The 25919-nt window shown below is 46.0% G+C and overlaps 1 protein-coding gene across 1 annotated transcript in view; it reads right to left on the minus strand.

Annotated features, from left to right (window-relative positions):
* The window catches only part of TMLHE (trimethyllysine hydroxylase, epsilon), a 76419-nt gene extending 53564 nt beyond the window's left edge, over nt 1-22855 (minus strand). Inside the window, exons 1-2 of the mRNA XM_068249542.1 lie at nt 22729-22855; nt 13050-13153 (exon numbers count right to left, since the gene is read on the minus strand). The gene's annotated coding sequence lies outside the window, so the exon portion shown is untranslated. The remainder of the gene's footprint in view (nt 1-13049; nt 13154-22728) is intronic.
* Between the last annotated feature and the right edge of the window lie 3064 nt (nt 22856-25919).

Here is a 25919-nt window from a genome sequence, read left to right on the forward strand (position 1 = left end):
CAGCGAAGAAGGAACAACGGAGACCAGGGGACTCGCGCCGGCAGAGCAGGTAATGTATTGCATCGGTCGTCGGGCATTCGAACGCTGCTATCGACGCACTCCCGACTCGCCGACGATTGAGCAAAATCTTCCGCACGGACGGATCGACGAGAACGATTGATTTCGGATGGAAATCGATCGTTCTGTAAGTGTTTGCGCAACAATTTCACAGCAGATTTAATCACAGTGATCGAATATGCTGTATGTCGACGGGAAAGTCGTTAGGTATATGGGCCCCTTTACACTACAGCAGATAACTGTCATTTAGAGCCACTGACCCCTATTCAATTTACTTTCCTCCTGAGTTTTCTCACACCTAATCAAACGACCTTTTAAGCCCCAGCAAGCAAGAAAATACTTAAGCTGGTAGGGGGAAAAAAAAAAATCAATTTTGGTTTGGGTTATTTTTCAGATCTTTGGTGCTGAAAAGTTATTTGTAGGCAAGGGGAAAAAAATAAATAAGAAAAAAGATTTTCTATGAGAAAACTCAGGAGAAAAAAGGATACTAGAATAGAGAGAATTAACACATTAAAATCTATTTTTCAAAAAGGAAAATTGTGGAGACAAACATTTGAAAAAAAAAAAAAAAAAGAAAGAAAGAAAAAAGGAGATCGAAACAAAGTGGTTAGGATACAGGTTAGGTGAGTGGAGGACCCGGAAGAAGAAAAATAAAAAAAAAAAAATGAACAAATATAAATGTGTGGGTATTAAAACACAGTAAGACCAGCAACAAACCACAAAGGATGGAAGGATAAAATACAAAAAGATTTACGGAATAGAATTAAGGGCCCGTTCTCACTTCAGCGGCAATCTGCATTTCTGCTCAAGGCAAACCACTAGTGTTTTTGTTTTTTTTGAAACCGCTACAGCATGTAACACATGGCACTGTTCTCACTGCCGCGTTTGTGGTTAGCTTTAACCGCAAACATGTTCCATGCAGCGGTTTTCCAGTGATTCGCAAACAGCATGCTAATCGCGATCGCTCCAAAACCGCCGCAGTGTCCAGTGATTTTTCCGCGTTAATCGCGGGAAAATCACTCCTGCAAAATGCAGGCAGTAATCACCAGCGTTTCGCGGTTTTAGATGTGAACGGGGCCTTAGGCTCTGTTTGCAGTAGGCTCCCTTACCCTGTATTTTTTGATGTAATGGGCAACAGAAAAAAAAAAAAAAAAAGTTGGTTCACACTTAACCATTTCTGACGTATTGAATTCTTATGATTTTGTTTCAGATAGTAGATTGAATTGCATCACCCGGCGCAGAGCACTTATCTACCCCGCAGTGGTAGAGGACCATGCAACACATCCCTGGAACAGCACAGCATCTCCATACTAGATGCATACAGTACTACTCAGTGGCATAACTAAAGAGCTTAGAGCTCCAGTGTGAGTTTTACATAGGGCCCCCATGCACTCTCGATTTGGAGCCCTAAAGCCTATCAAGGACAGCTGCAGTGTCAGTAAATAGTTTGCTCAAGAACTACTTACAGAAAGGGTTTTTCTGTCAACCCCACATACCTATAGAGCCTTTAGCCAGCAACACTAAAAAAAAAAAAGCTTTTCAGAGGTCTCAACACAGCCTGTGTGAAAAAAAGCCATGTTTATCCAGCTTTTTTGTAACAATTTTGCGTCTGCATTGGCAGAGCAGAGCTGAACTGTAACCTGGCTGTAAACTGTACTGTTTAACTTTACACTTTGTGTTCCTGTGTGTGTCTCTCTCTACCATAGAGCTTCAGCTGATGATTATTTACACACATTTGAAGCTATATTTCTGCTTTTTATCATTCTGAACAGGTTCCATCCACAGTATTAGAGCCAGCAAAGATGGTTTCCGTATGCTGGATGTGCAGGGCACAGTCCTCCATAGTAATGCCCACAGTGAGAACTGTTCTCTGTAAATGTCATTTTCTTCATATAAAACATTAAAAGATGAAAAAGTATTTGTATTGCCATTTGCTAGTAATTACTGGAAATATATGTGGCATTTAGAATTTTAGTTAGTTTCGATAGTTGCCCTTTAAGGATTACCACTGTGCAATGCACATATAGAGGTGTTCATTACCAGCATAGCACTAATGAAGTGCTAATAGTATGGATGAAGGAGGGTCCCTAATGGACCCTTCTGGTCCAGAGGCCCCAGTGCGTTCTCAACTTGTGCATCCCTCTATTGCTAAGCCACTGGTACTACTTATGCTGGGTGCAGTGTGAACCGACCCTGGTGGTGCCTGGAAACACTCAATAGAGCAGGGATTTCACATTACATACAATACAGCACACACACTAATATCAACCATTTCCTGCTCAGCAGAGACTTTTCTTTTTTTTATAATTTTCAAAGATTAACCCAGAAAGCTTACTTAGCCCTTTGATCCTAAGTTCAATTACACTCTCCTCCCTCATTAGGCTGTTCCATTCAGCTACTTAAAAGACAATCTGCTCCAAGAAACACTGGACAGGCAATAGCTCACTAATTAGATGAAGAAATCTGCTTTGGCTGAGCAGCTCAGATTAGCGTTATGTAATTTTACATTAAGTATAATAGTGACTCTTCATAAGCATTATGCACAGATTCGGCTGTAGAACTGGAAGGCTAATATTCTATTTCAAGGAAGGTAGAAGATCGTCAAACTCCAGGCTCGGTTATTTATTAAGGGAGAATTATACGTTTGTAAAATAGTGATAAACAGAGGCGTAACTAGAAATCACTGGGCCCCTCAGGATGGGTAAAAGAAGGGCTCTCAGGACAGGTAAAATAAACTTCTTCCCCCCCACATGGGCCCCCCTGCCTCTGCATCCCTTGCAGGGTTGATTGTTACGCCCCTGGTGACAAATATATTACTTAAAGAAAATTTGTACTCTAAAATACTTACAATAAAAGCATACCATTCTATTCATTATGTTCTCCTGGGCCCCTCTGTGCTGTTTCTGCCACTCCCTGCTGCAATCCTGGCTTGTAATTGCCAGTTTTATGCAGTGTTTACAAACAAAAGGCATAGCAAGTGACAGGCTGAGAGTACCTCAGTGTGTGAGTCATACAGAGTGTGCAGGGGGCATGGAGAGGGTGTGTATAGCTTCTATCCAATCACAAGCAGCACAGCACATTCCAGCCTGACTGCCTCAGCCCAACAGAGCCGACAGAGGAGAGAAGATTAGATCATATATCAGAGATAATACAGCCACTGTGCAATTAGGAAAGGCTGCAGTTAGACAGAGCACATTAGAACAGGTATAGCAACTTAAAGGATAGAAGAAATGAGGATGACAATTTTGTTACAGAGTCTCTTTAAGTAGCAGTAAAGTACTGTGTTAGCCATCAGTAAAACAGGACATTTTGAACAGGAACTGTGACCAAGGATTGCATTTCAGTCTAGTCAGCAGCTGATACCTCCTTTACCTTTTGTCAAATAGATCAGGGGGTTCTGTTTGGCGAATATTGTGGTGAAACCCCTCCCACAAAGTGATGTCAGGAATTTGTTGGCTGTTAAAGAAAACCTGAACTGAAAATTAAAAGTGAAAACATACATAAACAAGTCATACTTTCCTCCCATGTAGTCTACTCAATCTCTTTCTCCTGTACCTGTTTGTCCACTGCGATCAAGGGAATTCTTCGTCCTCCATTTTGAAAATGGCTATTACCCCATAACAGCTTTCTGGTCAGCACACTGTTAAAGGAGACCCGAAGTGACCTGTGACATGATGAGATAGACATGGTATGTACAGTGCCTAGCACACAAATAACTATGCTGTGTTCCTTTTTTTCCTTTCTCTGAAAGAGTTAAATATCAGGTATATAAGTGGCTGACTCAGTCCTGATTTAGACAGGAAGTGACTACAGTGTGACCCTCACTGATCAGAAATTCCAACCATAAAACACTTTCCTAGCAGTTAATGGCTTCTGAGAGCAAGAAAGAGATAAAAAGGGGAATTTTATCAGTGAGGGTTATTTATTTGTGTGCTAGGCACTGTACATACACGTCTACCTCATGTCACTTCGGGACTCCTTTAACCTCCTTAGCGGTATTGATGAGCTCAGCTCGTCAATGACCGCCAGAGGGCGCCGCTCAGGACCCGCTGGGCCGATTTTTGTAATTTTTTTTTTTAAAACACGCAGCAAGCACTTTGCTTGCTGCGTGTTCGGGCCGATCGCCGCGGAAGAGGGTCCCCCAAATAACACATCTACATACCTGGGGCTTCTTCCAGCCCCTGGCAGCCCATCTGTCCCTGGCCGCTGCACCAAGGTTCCGGGGTCTCCTCCATTGTCAGCAAGTTGCTTCTTTGCCCCAGACACCATGGATGTTAATCCTATAACTTGTATTGCATAGCTGTGGAAGACATTTGTTTTCTTGAGCGCAAAAACCTACCTGCACAGAAATACATAATACAAGTGGAAGTAAGGCCTACTCTACAGAATAAAAAAAAGGTTTTGTGTCTTGTCACATACAAGGAGACGCGTGGACAGGGGCAGACTCAGTCGGCTGAAAATGAAACTAACCCGCGGCGGGGGAACTGAGGATAGACGAGGACAGGCGAGGGAACAGGATGGCTGCAGGGGGCTTGGGGAATCCCCAGGTAAGTGAAACATTTTTTTTTTGATGACAGTTAATGTTCCCTTTAATAGACTCATCAGTAAACTATTACTATATGGCCACTTGAATTTCTACAGTATGCAGACAGGCACACATTTGCCAATGGTAACTTGCAAGTGAGCGCTTGGGATTAATTTCTCTCTTCTCACAGATGCAGAGATCAGACAAGGCAGCAGTGGAGAACCCAATCCTTCAACAGCTATTTAACAGTATAATCCACGGCAATCCTGCTACCACTGAATATAGGCAAGCGACAAACCACCATTAGCTTGCTGACAGATCAACTGTTTGATGCTGTCTTTCTGCAACTTGCACAGAACTGGAGGTTGCTCCTTCTACCTACCCTCCCAACCACATTTTTCTGTGCAGATTAGATTCCTGAAAATCCATAAGCGGCCGGCACCACACAAAGGAATATATTTAAAGGACAGCTAAAGAAAGAGGTATATGGAGGCTGCCATATTTATTTCCTTTTAAGCAATACTAGTTGTCTGGCTATCCTGCAGATCGTCTGCCTCTAATACCTTTACCCATAGACCCTGAACAAGCATGCAACAGATCAGGCATTTCTGACATGGTCAGATCGGACGAGATTATCTGCATGCTTGTTTCTGGTTTGATTCAGACACTACTGCAGTCAAATAGTCCAGCAGGGCTGCCTAGCAACTGGTATGGTTTATAGGAAACATGAAGTGAGAACTATATGCAGGCTGCCATATTAATTTCCTTTTAAAGTCCTTTATTACATGAACACCACTGCAGCAGTGACAAAACGCTGTTTTAGGCTGTGAAGCCCTTTCTCAAACCGCAAATGCCATCAAGTAAACTGTATAAGTCACACCTTAAACCCCCCCTTCATCTAGCAGCGTAACCAATGAGCATAAGGCTGGGCGGAGATATTGGCAGACCTGATGAAGGGGGGGGGGGGGGGGGGACATCAGGATTAAAGCCAACAAGCTACTGAATATGTATACAGAGAATATTGACCACCAGCTCCTCAAATTCCATAGGCTCATCCAGACATGCCCCCATCACCAGCGTCATAAACTGCAGCATGAGGGGACGACTAATCATAGGTGCTAAAATAGAGTCAAGGGTGGCCCTTACTGAGGTGAATATCTGACTCCCATTTAGCACTTAGGATTAGACAGCCAGGTCGGCATATGCTTGCTATTTACCATGTGGCTCACTGAGTCGCACGGACGTCATCAAGGCAGTACTACGCAGAACTACTGCCCCTGCGCAGTCCAGTCCAGATGATGTCAGCGCGACTCAGAGCCGCTCGCGCAGTGGATATCTTGCGCCGGAGGGGACCCTGGACAACCAGCAGAGGGGAGCTGTGGCGTGGGCACAGGATGGCTAGCGGGGGCTGGAGGGAGCCCCAGGTAAGTGGATTTTTTTTATTTTTACACAGCTGTATCCTTTAAGGATTTTCACGACAGTGGTCCTTTAAGATTTGAAGCCTACACTCCATTTCTGTGCTGTTGAATGGAAACGTTACATTTAGAAAAAAACTGTACATTAACTGTAACATACAGCAGTTAATTAGTTAACCTATATATACGACTTCATTGCGCACTTTGTTCTAGAACAGGTTGAACATTATACAAGGTTGAAAGTTATTATACAACATAAGCTCTCAACCAGAATTTTTAATTGACTTTTTTTTTTAACATAGCACTATCATCTTCCATGGCACTAACATATAGGGCCTGATTCACAAAGCGGTGATAACTCAGTTATCACGCCTAAAAGACTTTAGGCATGATAAGCTTTGCACCGGTGAGTTAGCACCGATTTGTGCTCTTTATCGCGCGCAAAGTCCCGCGCGCAAAGTTTTGTGCACGCAATCGCACGCAGCGCCCATAGGGTTTAATGGGCGCATCGCTCGCGCTGCACCGTGCGCCGCGCGATTGCGCGCGGAAAATTCGCGCGAGTTTCTTCTTATCATGCCTAAACTGAGTTTAGGCGTGATAAAGGGCTTTTCACTGGCGTGCAAAAACTTTGCACCGCTTTGTGAATCAGGCCCATAGAGTTCAGAGTGAAAGGCAATCACACGGAGGATAAAACTTAAAAGGAGAGACCATACTTCTAGCCATACTGTATAACACCCATCCCACCGCAGTGTCATACTAATTGAGCCACGACCATTTGAGGCAACACTGATTGCATGTGTATGCACTTTCAGATTATTAACCTCCTGAGCATTATGCCGCTCAGGAGATTTTGCCAATTTGTGCCCCCCAGATATCCAATGGCTGAAACCCCTATAGCTAGCCCTAGGCTACCTAGTATAAATGCCCTGCACCCCCCGATCTCCGCTGCTCCCTCGTTATTACCCAGCCTGGATCCAGCGATCGGCGCAGCCTTCCCGTACAGCTCTGGTGTTCTCAATGGGGAGGATCGCACATGACGTCATGATGTCGCCAACGTCATGCGCAAACTCGATCCTTCCCATAGAGAGACTGAAGCTGTGCAGTGAGGCTGAGCGATCGCTGGATCGAGGGGGAGTAATGAATTCGGGGGGTTCCTGGGACTTGTACTAGCTAGCCTAGTGCTAGCTAAAGGGGTTTCAGCCATTGGATCACATGAATTTTACATGGGGGACTCCTGGGGCCAGGAAGTGGTATGCCCGACAGTGTCAGGCATACCGCTAAGGAGGTTAAAGCTCCTGTCTGCATTGCTGGGTTTGAAGAAAACGTGATGGCAATACTTGCAAAAAGTTCCAAGAAATCAGAAAGCAAACCTATTATAAACCCTGTAAAACCTGATCTGGGATCATTGAAATGTAACTGCTATTAATTGGCAAAAACAAAACAAAAAAACCCACTAAGCAAAGCATTTTTTTTGGTGCCTTCATTTACATTGCCAATGCCGCTATAAGTCACTGGCCCAGAATGAGCATGCAAATCTGATGCTTTGACTCTGGTCTGACACCACTGTGGTTATACGCTTGTTACAGGTGAGCGACTCAAAATCAACTTAAGCTAAAAGCGCAGCATCACAGCCAGGCAAATGGCTTTTTTTAAATTATTATTATACATAGCACCACCATCTTCCACAGCATTGTACAAAAGTATATTGTCTTGTCACTTAACTGTAGGGATGGCCCTGATTATGAGCACTCATGAAGACGCATGTGATCAGTTTGATCAGCAGATTTTTTTTTGCAGTGATGACTTCCTGGTTTAACATGATCAGGACCAGCAAATCAGAACCTTACAAATCTATCAGCTGATCAAACTGATCACATGCTTCTATAGGTGTTCTCCTAAGGCGGGCCATCCCTACTTAACTGTCCCTCAGAGGAGCTCACAATCTATTTCCTGCCATAGTCATATGTCCATGTATGTGTCATGTAGTGTGTATATCACACTCTAGGGCTAATTTTATGGGGAAGACCATTAACTTATCTGTAAGTTTTTGTGATGCGAGCTGAAACCCAAGTGCCCAGAGGAAACCCACGCAGACACAGGAAAAAAAAAAAACAGACTTTGTGCAGATAGTGCCCTTTGGCTGAGAATCGAACAAGGCACCCAGTGCTGCAAGGCAAGAGTGCTTCCAAACTAATTTGCATTCAAAGGATTTTGTACTAGAACCTCTCTAACACGAGGAGGTCATCCTGTCGGATGGGGGCCTAGTAGCTAGTTATTAAAATGGAGGAAGGGTGCAGCAAATTTTGGAAGCAAACATCCTCAATTAAATGTTTATAACTCATTACAGCTGAGAGGTGATAAACACCTAATTGAGGCTGTTTGCTTCCAAAATAAGTTGCTGCAACCCCTTCCTCCATTTTAATAGCTAGCTACTAGGGTCCCTTCCAACAGGATGTCCTCATCGTGGTGGAAGGGTCTAGTAAAAATCCTTCGTATGCAAATTTTAGATGTTTAGCACCTGTTGTGTCTTTAAAGGGAACTGAGGTGGGAGGGATATGGATACTGTCTTGCAAACAATGCCAGTTGCCTGGGAGCCTTGTTGATCTTCTGGCATAAGTAGTGTCAGAGTCAAAACCCTGGAACAAGCTTATGCCTAATCCAGTAAAACTCAAGTCAGCTCAGAGTCCCTGATTGGCTGCATGTCTGTTTAGGGTCTATGGCTAAAAGTATTAGAGACACAGGGTCAGGAAGACTGCCAGGCAACTGGTATTGTTTAAAAGGAAATAAATATGGCAGCCTCCATATACCTCTCACCTCTGGTATCTTAAGAGGGCCTGCAGCTCTACACAGCTAATGTCAGTCAGGTGCAGCTTGGTTTTAGATGTGCTGCTATTGCTCTATCTATACCGTGTAGAAAACAAAGTTCTATCTTTCAATTACCTAGGAGCACCTAAGTGAGAAAGAGAGACTAGGAGCCCAATGGTGCGGTACCGTTAGGTAATTAGATCAAATGTAAATCATGTAATTAATACTCACAAAGGTAGGTTGCAGAAGATAACCATCCCCGATTGCTTTTCTAGGTCCAATCAGATACTGTATGGTCCCTCTCCTGAGGATCTTTGAAGTTTGGGAACTACAAAGCTAATACCTCCTATGGAGGTCTGACTGAAGAAGTATAGGGATGGAGGTGCCTGATGTATCAGAAATAAGGGTAATAGATCACTGATCGCTGGCAGGTGATGTCACTGGAAGGAGATGCTGCTTGCTTGTTTTTGGCAGTTGTAAACAGCTGTTATTTCCCACAATGCAACAAGGCTCCCACAGTGTGATGTCAGTACCTCAGAGCTGTGAGGCGCTGACATTTGTGGGAGGGGTTTAAAGAGAACCCAAGGTGGGTTCTGACAATGCTATCAGCATACAGAGACTGGGTCTGCTTATACTGCCCAGCCTCTGTTGCTATCTCAACCCCCCCTAAGTTCCCCCTGCGCTCTGCTATGCCCTCATAAATCACAGCCACGCTGTTGACACATAGCGTGTCGCAGCAGGCTGTGTTTACCTATGTAGTGTCACTCTCGCAGCTCCCCCTGCCTCCTGCATAGCTCCGGTCCCCGCCCGCGTCCCTTCCCGCTGATTGGAGGGAAGGGACGTGGGCGGGGACTGGAGCTATGCAGGAGGCGCGGGGAGCGGCAAGAGTGACACTACATAGGTAAACACAGCCTGCTGCGTGTTGACAGCACGGCTGTGATTTCTGGGGGCATAGCAGAGCGCAGGGGGAAACTTAGGGGGGATGGAGATAGCAACAGAGGCTGGGCAGTATAAGCAGACCCAGCCTCTGTGTGCGGATATCATTCTTAGAAACCACCTCGGTTTCTCTAACCACAAAATCAGCCATACAGCACCCCCTGATGATCCGTTTGAGAATAGATTTCTCATGGGAAAGGGGGTATCAGCTACTGATTGGGATGAAGTTCAATTCTTGGTTACAGTTTCTTTTTAACTATGTCTACAAAGCAGTTGGCTAATTGGTCACCTGAGTACTGGAAGTAGAATTTCTCTTGTTTTTCCTCAATTCTGTAATTTATGCCAACTACGCTTAGTGACTTGCAGTCTTTCTAGTACTCTCCTGAGGTCCAAGAGTTTGAAAAGTTTGGCCTTTGCTGTTGCCAGGCCCTAGAAGCATACTTGAGCAATGATCATTACACATGAATGGTACATTATTACATAGATCAGACACAGATAAAAGAACTGGCAGATTGCATGTAAATAATTTCCCAGGTTATGTGCAGCTGTATTCTGACATGTTCTGCAGAATACACTTTGCAAAAAGTGAGAAAGAAAAGGCTTTTTAAAGAGGAACTGTAGTGAAAACAGTGAATAAAATGGCTTCTTTTTTACAATATTTATAGATTGTCAGTGTTTGTGCACTGTAAATTTTTTCTTCTCCCCAAGTTAGGCCCGGTTCACATTAGCGGTTGTTTGCCAAACGGACCGGATGACCTGACCGGATCCGGACCGGATCCGGATCGGAACCGTACGGTTCTGATCCGGATCCGATCCGGATCCGGTCAGGTTGCATCAGGTGTCCATCAGGATGCGATCCGGATCCGTTTGGCAAAAGTTACGTTAAAAACAAAAAAAATGTTGGGGTCTGGGAGGTCAGCAGAAGGGGGACCTGTGGAATCAGGCCCTCTGCTGTTTAGCACTCACCTCCACCTCCGACATGCTGCCAACATCTCCGGATCCAGCTGTGCTGCTCCACTCCAAAATGCTTGCCCATGTGTCCCCATCCAATATCGCCGCAACAATCCCCATAGGAAGTGGGGTAGAACATCCGGATTTCTCAGCCAGTGTGTTGTGCGCTCTCCGGTTCCCATTGGTGTGTATTGGCCGGATGGTGCAGTCCGGCTCCGCCCCGGATACGGCTGCCGGAGGAGCCGGATGAAAAAATAGCGCATGTTGGAACGGAGGCCGGAGTCCGGATCCAGCCCGGATCCGGTCCGGCTCCGGTTCGGCAGAACGGACGCATGTGAACGGACGCATAGGCTTTCATTGCTATGCCGTGCGTCCGTTCCGTCCGTTCTGCAAGCGGTGCGGCTCCGGCACGGCGATTCCGGAGGGCCACCGCAAGTGTGAACCGGGCCTTACATTCTGAAATTTAACCCAGGTGGCAACTTCTTTAGCTCTGCCAGGTGATCTGTACAGAATGTTTGTTACTGAGAGTTCTATGCAGAGGGAGATACTGTTTGCTTGGCAGTTGCAAAGAAACGTTATTTCCCAGAATGCAATGATATTTACAGACAGCAAACTGTCAGGACATCACACTGTGGGAGAGGTTTCACCACAATTTCAGTCACACAGACCCTACTGATAATCTATTTGAAAAAGGTTAAGATTTCTGTCAGAGAGGGGTTATCAGCTGCTGACTGGAACGAAGTTCAATCCTTGGTTACAATTCCTCTTTAAAGTGGAACTCAACTTCTCTCTGCTCTCAAAGATACAACAGCATAACGATCTTTAAACAAAAACAAAACAAACAGCTGATCCAAATCCTAAAATAAAGCTGCACTGTTTCTACTTCCTGATTCATGGAAGCAGACATATTGTTAACAGCCTGTGCTCTCAAATGGGCTTATTTGCTGTGGGAGTCAGGTGACACAGGGAAGAGATCAAATTACAACTTGTGATTAGACAAAAATGAGTGGGAATTAAACAGGCTCAACTCTAAATACATGCAGGGTGCATTTCTCTAGGTTTTTATTCTGTCCTGTGCAACAGTTCAGGCCCATTTAGTGGAAACCTATCTGGCAAATAACTACGGTAAAAACCCATGCTTAGGGCTGGTGCACACCAAAACCCGCTAGCAGATCCGCAAAATGCTAGCAGATTTTTAAACGCTTTTTTTTATTTTTATGAGGCGTTTTGCTAGCGTTTTGCGGATTGCTGCTGCGGTTTTCAGTATAGTAGATTTCATATATTGTTACAGTAAAGCTGTTACTGAACAGCTTCTGTAACAAAAACGCCTGCAAAACCGCTCTGAAGTGCAGTTTTTCAGAGCGGTTTGCGTTTTTCCTATACTTAACATTGAGGCAGAAACGCACCCGCAATCCAAAAAATGCCTCACCCAGGCATTTTTCGTTTCTGCAAAACGCCCCCCGCTCTGGTGTGCACCACCCCATTGAGATACATTGACCAAGCAGATCCGCAGCCGCAAGCGGATCTGAAAACGCCCAAAAAGCCGCTCGGTGTGCACCAGCCCTCACTGCTTGCCTACTCAACAAGCTGAACAAACCAGTATTCATTTTATTGGCATTGATGGCAATTAAACCATTAAATGATTCACTGGAGTTTGTACTCTTGTGATTCTTCATAAGCAGATATGACTAATGGTGAAAGGAAGAATTTTCAGGGAATCACAATAGCTGTGAAGTAATAAAAGAAAAGTGGGAAAAGAAAAGGCAATATAAACAGGTGGTCTGTATGGGTAACAAGAGTGCAAATGCCACCCACACTGCTCTGACGAAAACAGACGAGCACCAACATGCATAAAGTCCAGAAATGCTAGACCTCTATCTGATGAGAGAACCACACAGGTGGCTGAAGTGCCAGCATTCTGCACGGCACATCTGCTGATCCGCTCGGGGAAAGTGCCATTCAGTTGCTACATAAGAGAAAGGCAGTATTTGTAACCACGCGTACTGCATGTCAGCGGACGACACGGTACATTTTGAAATCGTGCATAAATGGTATAGTCCCCTATTCGCATATGTATTAGTACGTCGCCGGGTGAGCCGAATAACGGCACACATAGGTGAAACTTGAAAAATTACAATACCGTGCAAAAGTTCATTTGAATTACTGAAATATATGGACTTTTGCATGATCTTCAAATTTGTGTGCACGTTGTCGTCACACCCACGATAGGGGCACCTATTAAACCTTTCATAAAGAGATCCATGCTGTTACAATGCTGTGCTAGTTAGGGCTCGCCTTCCTGCAGACAGTGGCAATCGCACGCGCACACATCTTATAGACATCCTGCTGAAATTACAAACCTTCTTTTGGTACCGTCTTCACTGTGTGGGGTTTCTGACAGACTGGGATCCTTGTCTGCTTCAGGCAGCCCTCTCCTCTCCTCCTCCTCTGGTATCAAAGGTTACTGTAGAGTACAAGACAGAACTGATGTGTAAGCTGTAATGCTCACCTAAGTCTCTTAACAACCCATAAAAGTTTACTAATAAATAAAGGTATTATACTGTACTCCACTCTAATTAACGAAGAAACTATGCAATCTTCATTATGAATTTCTGACCTATCATCAATTTTTTTTAAGCACTTTTTCCACAAATGGTAACCTCAGGCGGAAAAAAATTGAATGTGAACATGGCTATAGTTGAGTACTTTTCTGACATTTGGTTACCGAATGCGGTAACTCATTAAGTAGGTAGCAAATGTGGCAAAATAATAAAACCTTGTGAGGATGTGCAACCCCCCCCCCCCCCCATTTGGAATGATAGCACAGCACCGGAAATTTTTCACCCTTAGTATAGGTAGGTAGCCAGGTATAGGTGCCCCCTGTATATGATAGCCAGGTATAGCTGCCCCCAGTATAGGTAGCCAGTATACCTGCCTCAGTATAGGTAGGTAGTATAGTTGGCCCCATTATAGGTAGCTAGTATAGTTGCCGTCAGTATACCTCACTATTATAAAAATACAAAAGTTTGGATGTTTGTTGCTCAAATCACGCAACAACGGCTGAACGGATTTGAATGAAACTTGGCACACACAAAGTACATTATCTGGTTTAACATATAGGATATTTTTTACTCCCATAATCAAAAAGTGGGCAGCGACAAATTCAAATTTCACTGGTAAAATGTAAACTGCAGCCATTCTTACACTGTTAATGGTAGGGTTCTCAAACTTTGCACAGTTGGTCACTGGGTGACTGGGATTAATATTCAGAAAAGTTAGTGGAGCCTACAAAATTAATATATTGATTTTCAAGGGGAATATGTAAATACTGCTATTCTTGTACAAGCCTAAAACCTGGTACAGTTGGTCAGTGGGTGACTGGGATTCAAATTCAGAAAAAAGGGTGCAGCCACAGCCAATCAGATTTGTTTCATTTCAATGCAAATTGATGCTAAAGACCGCAAAGCTCACAAAGTAGGTCATAGAATAATTGTGTGTGAGGGTTAGAAAAAGTGGGCGGAGCCAACACCAGCCAAATGCATACCCGGGCAACGCCGGGCCATCAGCTAGTATAGTATAGTTGCCCGAGTATAGGTAGTATAGTTTCCCCCAGTAAATGCAGTATAGTTGCCTCAGTAGCAGTAAGGAAGGAGGGGGCACTGGGTAGAACGATGGTGAGGGGGGGGGGGGTAGGACCCCCCTCCCTCACCTGGGTCTCCCCTATCCGCGCTCCCCTTCCAGCTATTAGCGAAGCTTGAAAGTTAGTGTGGTGGCAGTGGTTGGGGAGTAGTCAGCTCACCTCTTCATTGCATTCCAGACGTCGGAGTGCAGCATGCCATGTCACGTCCCCTCTTTCATCAACACCGTCCAAGGTGGGCGGCTTTGAAGAAAGAGGAGACTTGTGGAACATCACGCATGCTGCGCTCCGACGCCGGGAACGCAAGGAAGAGGCAAGTTGATTACTCCCCACCCGCTGCCGCCACATTAACTTTCAAGCAGCGCTAATAGCCAAAGGGGGAGCACAGACGGAGGGAAACCCAGGTGAGAGGGGGATCTGACTCTCCCCCCTCCCCATCGCTGTCCCCTGCTTCCTCCTCCAGCTCTCCTCCAGCAGGCGGCTGTAAGCTGAGTGACGGCATGCCTATCGGCAGTGGGCCTGGCCCGATTCCTCTCAGATCAGAACAAATTCAAAAAGAATTAAAATTCCTACCACACACAGCGCATAGATTTTCATTAGATTCCAGCAAGGAATGTATTGAAAATCGATTGAACAGCAAAACTGTACTGTTCAATGCAGTGCAAAGCTATGGGTATACGACTGACTGTGGCTCCTGCCCTCAGGGCCGGGCCGAGGCATAGGCTGGAGAGGCTCCAGCCTCAGGGCGCAGTGTAGGAGGGGGCACAAAATTCATTCAGCTGCCATTCCTAATTGTGTTTGAAGCAGAAAGAAATAAGAAAAGGGGATACATAGCAGTGACTGCAAGCCAGATAACTAGATATTTAGGTGTTGGGGAGGTTGTGGACCCTGTGGCCCTCTTAGTCTACTAGCAATCAGTGTGTGACAGCTGGGGTGGGAGGGATGGAGGGGCGCCTCAGCCTTGGGTGCTGAAGTACCTTGTCCCAGCTCTGCCTGCCCTGCATCGACCCAATTCATCTGTCCAGTTCAATTGATACTGCCAATCAATTGTAGGTCAAAAGCAATTGGAAACTGATCAGAAATATATCATTTTGGAAATAATTACCCTGCAGATTAGATCACTCTGATCGAATCTGCCAGAAAAATCAATAGGTGTATGAGCACCTATACAAGAATTTTGTACAACAAATTTGCTATGACAGCTGCCCCTCCTGGAAGAAAGCTGACAAGATTCTAAGTGTATGAAGTAGCCTTAAAGCCCCAATCACACTTGAGCGGGAATCGCGCAATTCCCGCTCAGAGCAAAACGCTAGTGGGTTTTAAAATCCTCTAGCCCATGTAAGCCTATGGCAGTGTTCTCACTGCCGCATTTGCGGTTAGCATTAACCGCAAACGCGCAACATGCAGCGTTTTGCCGGCAATTCACGATTAGCATGCATAGCACCGCTAATCGCCATCGCTCCAAAAACGCTGCAGTGTCCAGTGAGTTTTCCACGTTAATCACGGGAAAAAAAAAATCACTCCCACAAAATGCTAACGTTAATCACTGGCATTTTGCGCTTTTAGGTGTGAATGGGGCCACTAGGTGCCCTTACATCAGAAGGTGTATGGGCAGATCAACGAAGAGACAGATCTTTCTCTGATCGAAGAGAGATCTGTTGACTGCCCAAACACTAGAGGTTGTTTCCGATCAATTTCAGCAGGAAATCTCTCGGGAAATCAGACTTGTGACGCCGCATCTGCCACCCCCTTAATGTAAAATTTACCCACCAAACACCCCCCCCCCCCCCCCCCGATGCAGTATACTTTACCTGTTTGGGTCTGCCTGAGGTTCCGGCTCCGCTGCATTCTGCATATGCACATCCCACGTGGCTGCCAGCGCATGTGAGCTCATGTGATGTGTGATGTCACACACACACGCCCATGTTACTCCAGAAACCACTGAGGTGCATGTATGCAGATTGAGGATGCAGCGTGGAACCAGCAGTGGACACAGTCATGTAATGTACACTGCCCCGGGGGCGCTAATTTAAAATTAGGGTCAACTTTGCTGGCAGTTATGTTGCTTGTCCTGCTGTCGCTCGCCATTACTTCCGCGCACCTAATCGACCACGACAGCCCTACATCTTGCAGCATGTCCAATCCATACATGCAGCCAATTGCGGGCAGAAATTGGTTGCATTGTCGATCGGGCATGCTCTTGGCGGCACAGATTTTTATCCATTTCAATAATTATCAAATCGGATGGTTGATCGGCCGCCAAGTTAATAGATGTATGGCCCACCTGAGAGGTGGCCGTACACTGGTCGATTTGCCATCAGATTCGACCAACAGATAGATCCCTCTCTGATCGAATCTGATCAGAGAGGGGTCGTATGGCCACCTTTACTGCAAACAGATTGTGAATCGATTTCAGCCTGAAACCGATCCCCACCTTCTAGAGCTGCCGCCCCCCCCTGCATACATTACCTGTTCCGGCCGGCGCGAGTCCCCTGGTCCCCACCGTCTTCTTCTCCGCTCCGGGCTCCAGACCATTCCTGCAGCTACTGAACTGAAATTTAATAAATAGGGGAAATTTAAACAGTAGAGGGCGCTCTACTGTTTAAACTTTTTGCCGGGACAGGAAGTTCTGTGTAGCTGCAGCCAGGCCGGAACCCAGCGCGGAAAGAAGACAGCGGGGACCAGGAGACTCGCGCCGGCCGGAACAGGTAATATATACCCACTGTATTGCGTCGGTCGTAGGGCATTCGAACGCCGCTATCGACGCACTCCCGACCCGCTGGCGATCGAGAAAAATCTTCCGCACAGACGGATCGACGGGAACGATCGATTTCGGACGGAAATCGATCGTTCTGTCGGCGGTGTGCGCGGCGATTTCACAGCCGATTCGATCACTGATCGAATCGGCCGTATATCGGCGGGAAAATCGTTAGGTGTATGCAGGGCTGTGGAGTCGGAGTCGTGGAGTCGGGCAATTTTGGGTGCCTGGAGTCGGAGTCGGGAAAAAATGCACCGACTCCGACTCCTAATGAATTTGTAACTGTAATTAAAATAGAAAATATGATAAAATGTTCTATTTCTCAGATAATAGTCATTAAAAATAATGTATATATACTGTATATATACAGTAATAGCTGTGCTTAGTCCACAAAAATGAAATAAACCAATCAAAATTAGTTACTTGTGCTGCTTCAATAAAGCAGTCCCTGTATTTTTAAGGTCAGATATACATATCCGATTGTGACTGTATATATGATGTGTACACAGGAATCTCTTATATATACTAAATAACATCTATGCTGTAAGAATAAAGCCTGATGTGTAGCTGTGTCACTAATAGAGATGGTCAATGAGATGGAAATAATTCTGCACTGATGCTGATTTATGCAAATGTATGCACTCCCTTTGCTGATGAAATCAAATAATTTGATATGTTGTTAAAATTTGGTTTGGTGACTACAAATTAAAGGGTACCTGAGACGGATGAAAAGTAAAGTTTTATACATACCTGGGGCTTCCTCCAGCCCCCTTCAGGCTAATCAGTCCCTCGCTGTCCTCCACCACCCGGATCTTCTGCTATGAGTCCTGGTAATTCAGCCAGTCAGCGCTGTCCGGCCGCATGCCGCTCCCACAGCCAGGAACATTCTGCACCTGCGCAATAGTGCTGCACAGGTGTAGTATGCTCCTGGCGGCGGAGTGTGTGCATGCGCACTACGCCGACTGGCTCAAGTACCTGGGCTCATAGCAGAAGATCCAGGTGGTGGAGGAGGACAACGAGGGACTGATTATCCTGAAGGCGGCTGGAGGAAGCCCCAGGTATGTATAAAACTTTAATTTCATCTGTCTAAGGTTTACTTTGTTACACAGTAGTACTATACTCTACATATTCACTCCCCACAGAGCTGCAGGGAATCCACTGAGAATGCTGTGCACATTGAACACAGAGGTGTTGTCTGTCACCCATAAACCTTGTTCAGATTGTGCACGAAGAATGTGTAATAGAGGAAGAATCCTCATTCCCCTGCAGAGTACCTGCACATCACTCTTACATGTACCCACACTTACATTGCCTAGGGCCTGATAGATGTTCTTTGTTCCGGTTTGTACCTTTTACAAGTACTCTTACCAAGGACTAGTTTTAGTCTAAAGGGAATAAATATAGTAGTCTACATATCCTCACTTCAGTTGTCTTGTAAAATTCCTAAGCGTTGGCAGTTAAGAGACGAATTTCATGTTACATACTTTTAATCAACAAAATTGTAATATGCAAATTAGAGGAGTCGGAGTCGAGGAGTCGGAGGAATCCTAAACTGAGGAGTCGGAGTCGGTGGATTTTTGGACCGACTCCACAGCCCTGGGTGTATGGGCCCCTTTACAGGGGAGGCAGAATTAGTAATTCATAGCTCCTATTTGGCAGGAAACTGGAGCTAGATTAGATTAGTGTATTTATACGTACTTCTCTTTTAATGGAAAAAAAGTTAGGCCTGGAACCCACTACAGATCGCTATCGCTAGCGATTTTAATGAGCGTTTTCTGGCGATTTTGGTAGAGATTTTAAAAAGTAAGCTGTATGCCAGCGATTGTGTAGCGATTTGCGATTTTAATTCTGATTGGTCCTTTCAACGTATCATAATTTTATTTGCAGTTTGCATTCGGCCGGCAGGAGGAAGTGCGTGGTAGTAAGTCGTGGAACGCGTCCCATTGGACGTGTGCGAGAGTGTGACATGCATAGAAGCGGCAGACATCTGGGTAATTAACCCCGTTTCCCATGCACACACCTGAGGCAATTTAGCCTCATTAGAATCACAAATTCAAGTAGTTGTCTACTCATGCGCCCATCAATGGATTCAGGTCTGTGATTCAGACACTGCTGCAGCCAAAGAGATCAGTAGGACTGCCAGGTAACTGGTATTGTTTAAACGGAAATGCCTCTTCTTATTTCAATTTCCCTTTAAAGAGAACCCGAGGTGGGATTTAATTATGCTAGTGGGGCACAGAGGCTGGTTGTGCACACTAACACCAGTCTCTGTTGCCCCATGGTGTGCCTCCAAGACCCCCCTGCACGCCGCTATACCCCCCCGCAGTGCTGGCGACACGCAGCGTGTCGCCAGCACAATGTTTACCTCTGCTTGTCTGTTAGTGCCGCTCCCCCGCCTACTCCGTATCTGCGCTACCCGCCAGCATCCCTTCACTCCAATCAGCGGGAGGGAAGGGACGCGGGCGGGTAGCGCCAATACGGAGGAGGCGGGGGAGCGGCACTAACAGACAAGCAGAGGTAAACATTGTGCTGGCGACACGCTGCGTGTCGCCAGCACTGCGGGGGGTATAGCGGCGTGCAGGGGGGTCTTGGAGGTACACCATGGGGCAACAGAGGATGGTGTTAGTGTGCACAACCAGCCTCTGTGCCCCACTAGCATAATTAAATCCCACCTCGGGTTCTCTTTAAGCATTCAGCCATTAGATACTGAATAGATATCTGCTTTCTGCTGCATAATGTAAAGTACCCCTGAACTCAGAGGGATACACAGGCTGCCTTATTTACTTCCTTTTAAACAATACCGGTTACCTGGCTGATGTTGGTGAGCACCCGGCTTGCCTCCTCATCCTACTGCTATGCTGCAAGCTGCACCAGCCCTGCATTTCCTCATCGTGTTCCACCCGGCTACTTTTCATGCCACCCAGCTGGAAAACATTTCTAGGGAGAACGCTGTAGTGTCTAAATCACACACCTGAAACTAGAATGTGGCTATAGCAGTTAGAAACATCTGATCTGCTAAATGCTTGTTCATGGTCTATGGCTAAAAGTATTAGAGGCAGAGGATCAGCAGGTCAGCCAAGCAACTGGCATTGTTCAAAAAGTAAATAAATATGGCAGCCAGCGCTAGTCTACTTTAACCTCCTTGGCGGTAATCCCGAGCTAGGGTCGGGTGGCAAACCGCAGCTAAGAGCGGTAATCCCGACCTCTGCTTGGGGTACCCGCCAGAGGCTGTGTGCAGAGTATACTGTGCAGTGGGCGGTTTTACATACCTCCCGGTAGATCCTGAGGTTGGCCGCCATTCTTCCTCCTCTCCTCCGGGACTCTGCTTCCTGCTGGTGAGATCGCCGGCTGTCGTTGTAATGACAGCCGGCAATTTCACTTTAGAGTTGCAGCGCCACCCGGAGGATGGAGACATAACTGCAGCACTGGAGCCAGGGAGGTGAGTGATTGCAAAACTGCCACAGATCTCCCTGGCAGCATGATTTTTTTTTCCCCAGGTTTTAGGGTCTGAAAGAGTGCAAAAAAAATTGCACCACTTTTAGACCCTAAAATCCAGAAAGAATCATAACCCCAATCATAACACCAAGGGGGTTAAAGGGACCCAGCAGGAAACCTCACAGGGAACAGTTCTCCAATCACAGCGTACCAACAAATCAGCATACATTGTCAAAACAGCACAGATTTAAAGTGGTCTTTTTAGCTGAATCAGTGTCCTCTTGCCTGCTCGCCTTGCTTGCTGGGCTCGGGCCTCACTTCGCTCAGACAGACGACTTTTCATTCTAACGCTATGTCCACTTGGATAGTGGGCATTGCACATCAGGACCCAGGCTCCTAACTGGGGTTGCAAGGTTAGAACTGCTGATTGGTATTATAGGGTTAATTTACAGCAGTGATCCCCAAACTTTTTCAGTCAAGGGCCAGGTCAACATACTACAGACTGCCAGGGGGCCGGAACACACATACAAAGATGATGAAAAACATTACATTGAATCTAGGTATCGATTCCCCCCAGTCATGCCTGGAGGAGAACTCCCAGCAGCAGCCGCCACTCAGTCATGCGGCGCCCATTGAACGTCTTTGCGCGCCAGACAGTGAAGCATACCCAGGTGACAACCTGCCGTCCAGTTGGACAGCAGTGTCACCTGATGCAAAATTGGATTGGAAGCCAGGGAATGACTGCTCACTGGCTTCTACAGTATGTGGATTGGTGGTGCCAGCAATGCTATTCTATATGTGGGCAGCCGATACTTAAAAAAAAAAAAAAAAGGTAGAGGGGGCAGCATCTATAAGTTATAGATTGTGTTTGGGTGGGGGGGGTGTGTCAGTGAAAAAGCCTCAGGGTTCCGCATTTGGCCCGTGGGCCTTAGTTTGAGGACCACTAATTTATGGCATGCTTGACTTTGCACATGCTCAGTAGCATTTGTATGCTATTTTGATGAGTATTCTAAAATATTGGTACACTGGATCATCCACATGTTAAACCTAAGCAGTTGCCTACGGCTTGGAGATAGTCTAGGGGCCTGGCAGATGCCGGTCCCCATCAAATCTTACTTAAAGAGGAACTGTAACGACAAAACGGCCCCTGGGGGGTACTCACCTCGGGTGGGGGAAGCCTCAGGATCCTAATGAGGCTTCCCACGCCGCCCTGCGTCCCTCGGGGGCCTCGCTGTAGCCCTCCGTACAGCCGTGACGCAATATTTACCTTCCTGGCTCCTGCGCAGGCGCTCTGATGGCTCTCGGCGCCGAAGTAGGCGGAAATACCCGATCGCCGTCGGGTCTGCTCTACTGCGCAGGAGCAAGTTTCCGGCGCCTGCGCAGTAGAGCGGACCCGACGGAGATCGGGTATTTCCGTGCCGAAAGTCGCCACAGCGCCCCCGCTGGAGCCAGCAAAGGTAAATATTGAACTGACAGTCGGCACAGTCGCCGGCTGTTCGGAGGGCTGCGGCGAGACCCCCGTGGGACAGAGGACGGCGTGGGAAGCCTCATTAGGATCCGGAGGCTTCCCCCACCCGAGGTGAGTACCCCCCAGGGGAGGTTTTTGTTGTTACAGAGTCTCTTTAAAAAATAAACAAAACAAAAAAAATACTGGATGACCATAAGCTGGGGGCAACATCTGCTATGTTGCCTAGAGACCCATTTCATTTCTGATACGTATTGCAGGAAGTCATCATCAGTTGAAATAAACAGAATTATGCAAACACCACTAGTTCAACACTCAACAAGTTTAAAGATTCAAAACAATGTACAGTGTAAGGACATATAGGAGTCAATCATTAATACACACTCACTTTGTTTAGAAAGAAAATCTAAACTTTTCAGTAAAACATTCACAAAGATCTCTGCTGTAGGCAGACCACATTGACAGAATTTGCAGACATGCCATTTTTTATGAGGGCTGAGGTTAGATCATGATGCAGATACAGGTCTGTTTATGACAAACTATAATCAGATTCTTTGATTTGAAAGACAAACCACTGCTAACTGGCAGCCACACGCTCCACTTTTGCTGCTGTAGATCTTTTTACCCCAACAAGAAAGCATGCAACACCAAACTGTCACAGAAGTAGAACTCACTGCCATGCATCAGCCTCCCACTGTAAACATTCAGCATTTATGCAGTGCAGTTAGCGTGCAAGCAGCCTACCTGGCAAGTCTGGGGCCCCCACAAGTCGAGCTGCTTGGCTACTCTCAGTTCAATTGCACATCATAAGTGTTCCAAACGAAGTGCATTGCGGGAGATGTGGCATTTTAAACGCTCCCACAATGGCTGTCTGGCGGACGCAGCACTACATCTCCCGGCATGCTGCGCGATCGCAAGAGCCACAACAGGCTGCGTGTTCAGTGCTGTCTCCCAGCAGGAGGAGGTCGGGAGATGTAGTTCTGGTTCAGGGCTGCTGAGGACAAGACATTCCTCTATTCTGTACTAATGTTGTTGATAGTCCCCTATTGGTTGAAAAAGGCATGTTGCTGAGTATTTCCTTCACCCGTGTCCAGAGTTCCCTTTCTGCTGTATTAAGACTATGGGTGAAACTGGTTTAGCTGCTATCAGTTCTTATTGCAGAATGTTTTGAGTAGGTGTTTGAGAGGGAAGCAGCCTGCAATTTCATTACAGAGCTCTGAAATAACTAAACAGTCATATTCTCACAGCACTAGCTCCGTTGTTTTTTTTTATTTATTTTTTTCTTCCTTTAGTTGGGCACTAAAGCCTTTCTACACTAATGTATTTCTTTACACCCTACCTGTGGCCCCCAGCTAAACACTAAGCAGCCCCCATCCCAAAGCTGGTCAATTCATTGATCGTAAGGGCTCATTCACACTGGAGGCATTTTTGGATTTTTTTAAACTCCTGAAAGCGCTTACACCATGCTATCCTATGCGCTAGTTCAGCTTAGTGCGATCCGTCCGCTTTCCGTTCAGAGAAGCGCTGCCTGGACCATTTTCGGAGTGATTTTGCTAGAATGGAAGGTATAGGAAAAATGCAAAACGCTCACAAAATCGCTTTGTGCAGCGATTGCGTTTTTAAGAATAAATACATTGTATTTATTTTCCGGATCAAAGAGTTTACTTCCTGACTAACGTCAGGAAGTGAAAAAACGGAATCGGTTTGCAAAAACGCCTACAAAAACGCTTACCAAAAACGTCCAACGAACGGAGATCGCCGGGAAGGGGGAAAAAATTGCTTAAAACAAAAGTCCAACGCGATCGGAACGCAATGTGAATGAGGGCTAAGGGAAGGTACTTACAGCAATGAGCGCTGCTTAATACTGTAGTCACAATTGATTTAGGCTTGGTACACACACGGGCAACATGGTGGTGTAGAGGTTAGCTCTCTCGCCTTGCAGTGATGGGTCCCTGGTTTGTATCCCAGCCAGGGCACTATCTGCGCAGTGTTTGTATGTTTTCTCTGTGTCTGCGTAGGCTTCCTCTTGGCCAGGGCCGTTTCTTTGGCAGTACGGGCAGGGTGAATGCCCTCTGCTTTTTAACAACACACCAATGTTACAGATTCTGAGAAGCAGACACAACTCCGTGGGCTCACGCCTTATAGTGACAAGACAATATGCACTATGGAAGATGTTGGTGCTATATAAATACTTGAGGGCCCTTTCACACTGGCGCGGTGTGTTGCGGCAAATTGCCGCACTGCTACCGCAGCCTAATGAAAGTCTATGAGGAAGTTCATATTTCCCATATTGCCCTGTGCCGGAAGTGCTCGAAATAACGCTAGGGCATACCTACGTTACTGCGCGGCACCTGCGGCGATCTGTGTCGGCCCTAAAGTCATGTTAGTCTATGGCAACACAGGCTTTTTTAAAAAGTTGATGTTGCAGCGTACATGCATGGAAGCGTTTTTTTACAATATGCTTCCGTGCGCTCCCGCATACACGAAGCAGGAAGTGACCGCAAGCACGTGTCACTCCCTGCATGGCCGAATGCCAGACAGGGAACACTGTGTTTTAACGTGGTTTCCTGTCCTGATGCATGACTGACTAGTACTATATGGGAGATATGCAGATTATGTTTGAACCAGGGCTAACTGGGTCAGACGTTAAGCTACTATGTAATTGTATGAGATCACCCATCACGGGGGGGGGGCAGGGGGGGTTAGCACTACACAATTTTTGCAGTGTTATGTTACCCCTGTCCCAATGTTCTTGATGTATATTACTAGGATCAAATTCAAAATGAACACAAATATTTAGAATATCTGAATCGAATCTGAAGAAGAATTGTACCGTTAATGGGCATTTTTAGGCTTCTTTCACACTGGTGGCTGAATGTGGTGAATTGACGCATACTTATAAAAAGGGTGCCTCGGTATTCTGGGCACTGGCGAAAGCCACTAGTAGAATATTGCTAAAATTACAGAAGTTTCACTATTGGGAAATGGGTAACACAATAGTAGAACATTGGTAATATAAACCGATATTTTACCATTGCTGAACCTAACCCTATTCTTAAACCAACCTTGTACAGATGCCTAACCCTAACGGCCCTTTCCACAAGTTCCGTCGATATCTGCACTGCCTCCGCCACTAAAAATCCCCTCTGCTGATATCCATTCCGCCTGATTATGACATTTTTCAGGTGCTGCCAGCGTTCATATTACCCATAGGATGTTGCTATAGTAATTGCAGTCTATGCAGTGCCTATTTTACCAGGGATCTGAATTACCAGCTTCGGAATTCTCTGCCTGTTGGCTGCTTGCATGCACTGGCCAGTTGCTTGCTAGTGCCCAGCACAGGTGGTGGTGGAGCATGGCCTTGCTCAGGCACAACATGCTGTGGTATTTTGTTGTTAGGTAACCCCTGTCAAACAGTAACATGAGTGGTACTAAAAACACTGCCAATCGACTGCATTATATTATTATTTAGTATTTATATAGCGCCACCATGTTTCGCAGCGGTTTTACAGAGTGTACAGTAATGTCACTAACTATCCCTCAGAGGCAGTGTAGCTTGGGAGCTCTGCGGCCCAGTACAAATCTTACATTGAGCCCCCTCACGCACTCTAAATATAACAATTGATATGGAGCAAAGCCTGCCAAGGACAGCTACAATGTCTGAGAGGTGTAAACAGAGGAGAGGAACAGTCTATTAATGGTTACAATTAATCAAAGGACATATAGAGGTTATTATTACCAGCATAGCACAAAAAAAGCGAATAAAGCAGTCAAAGGAGGGCCCTGATACGGTTGCTGCCTCTGTGTGTAAGACTCGCACTGGGGCCCACAGCTTCTCAGCTACGCCACTGTGCGCCTGCATCATTTATTCAACATCCCATCCAAATCCCCATTGCCGTGCACTGGCACAGTGCTGATTAGGGTTGATCAATGAG

The sequence above is a fragment of the Hyperolius riggenbachi genome, chromosome 8 (genome assembly GCF_040937935.1).
Source record: "Hyperolius riggenbachi isolate aHypRig1 chromosome 8, aHypRig1.pri, whole genome shotgun sequence".
NCBI lineage: Eukaryota > Metazoa > Chordata > Amphibia > Anura > Hyperoliidae > Hyperolius > Hyperolius riggenbachi.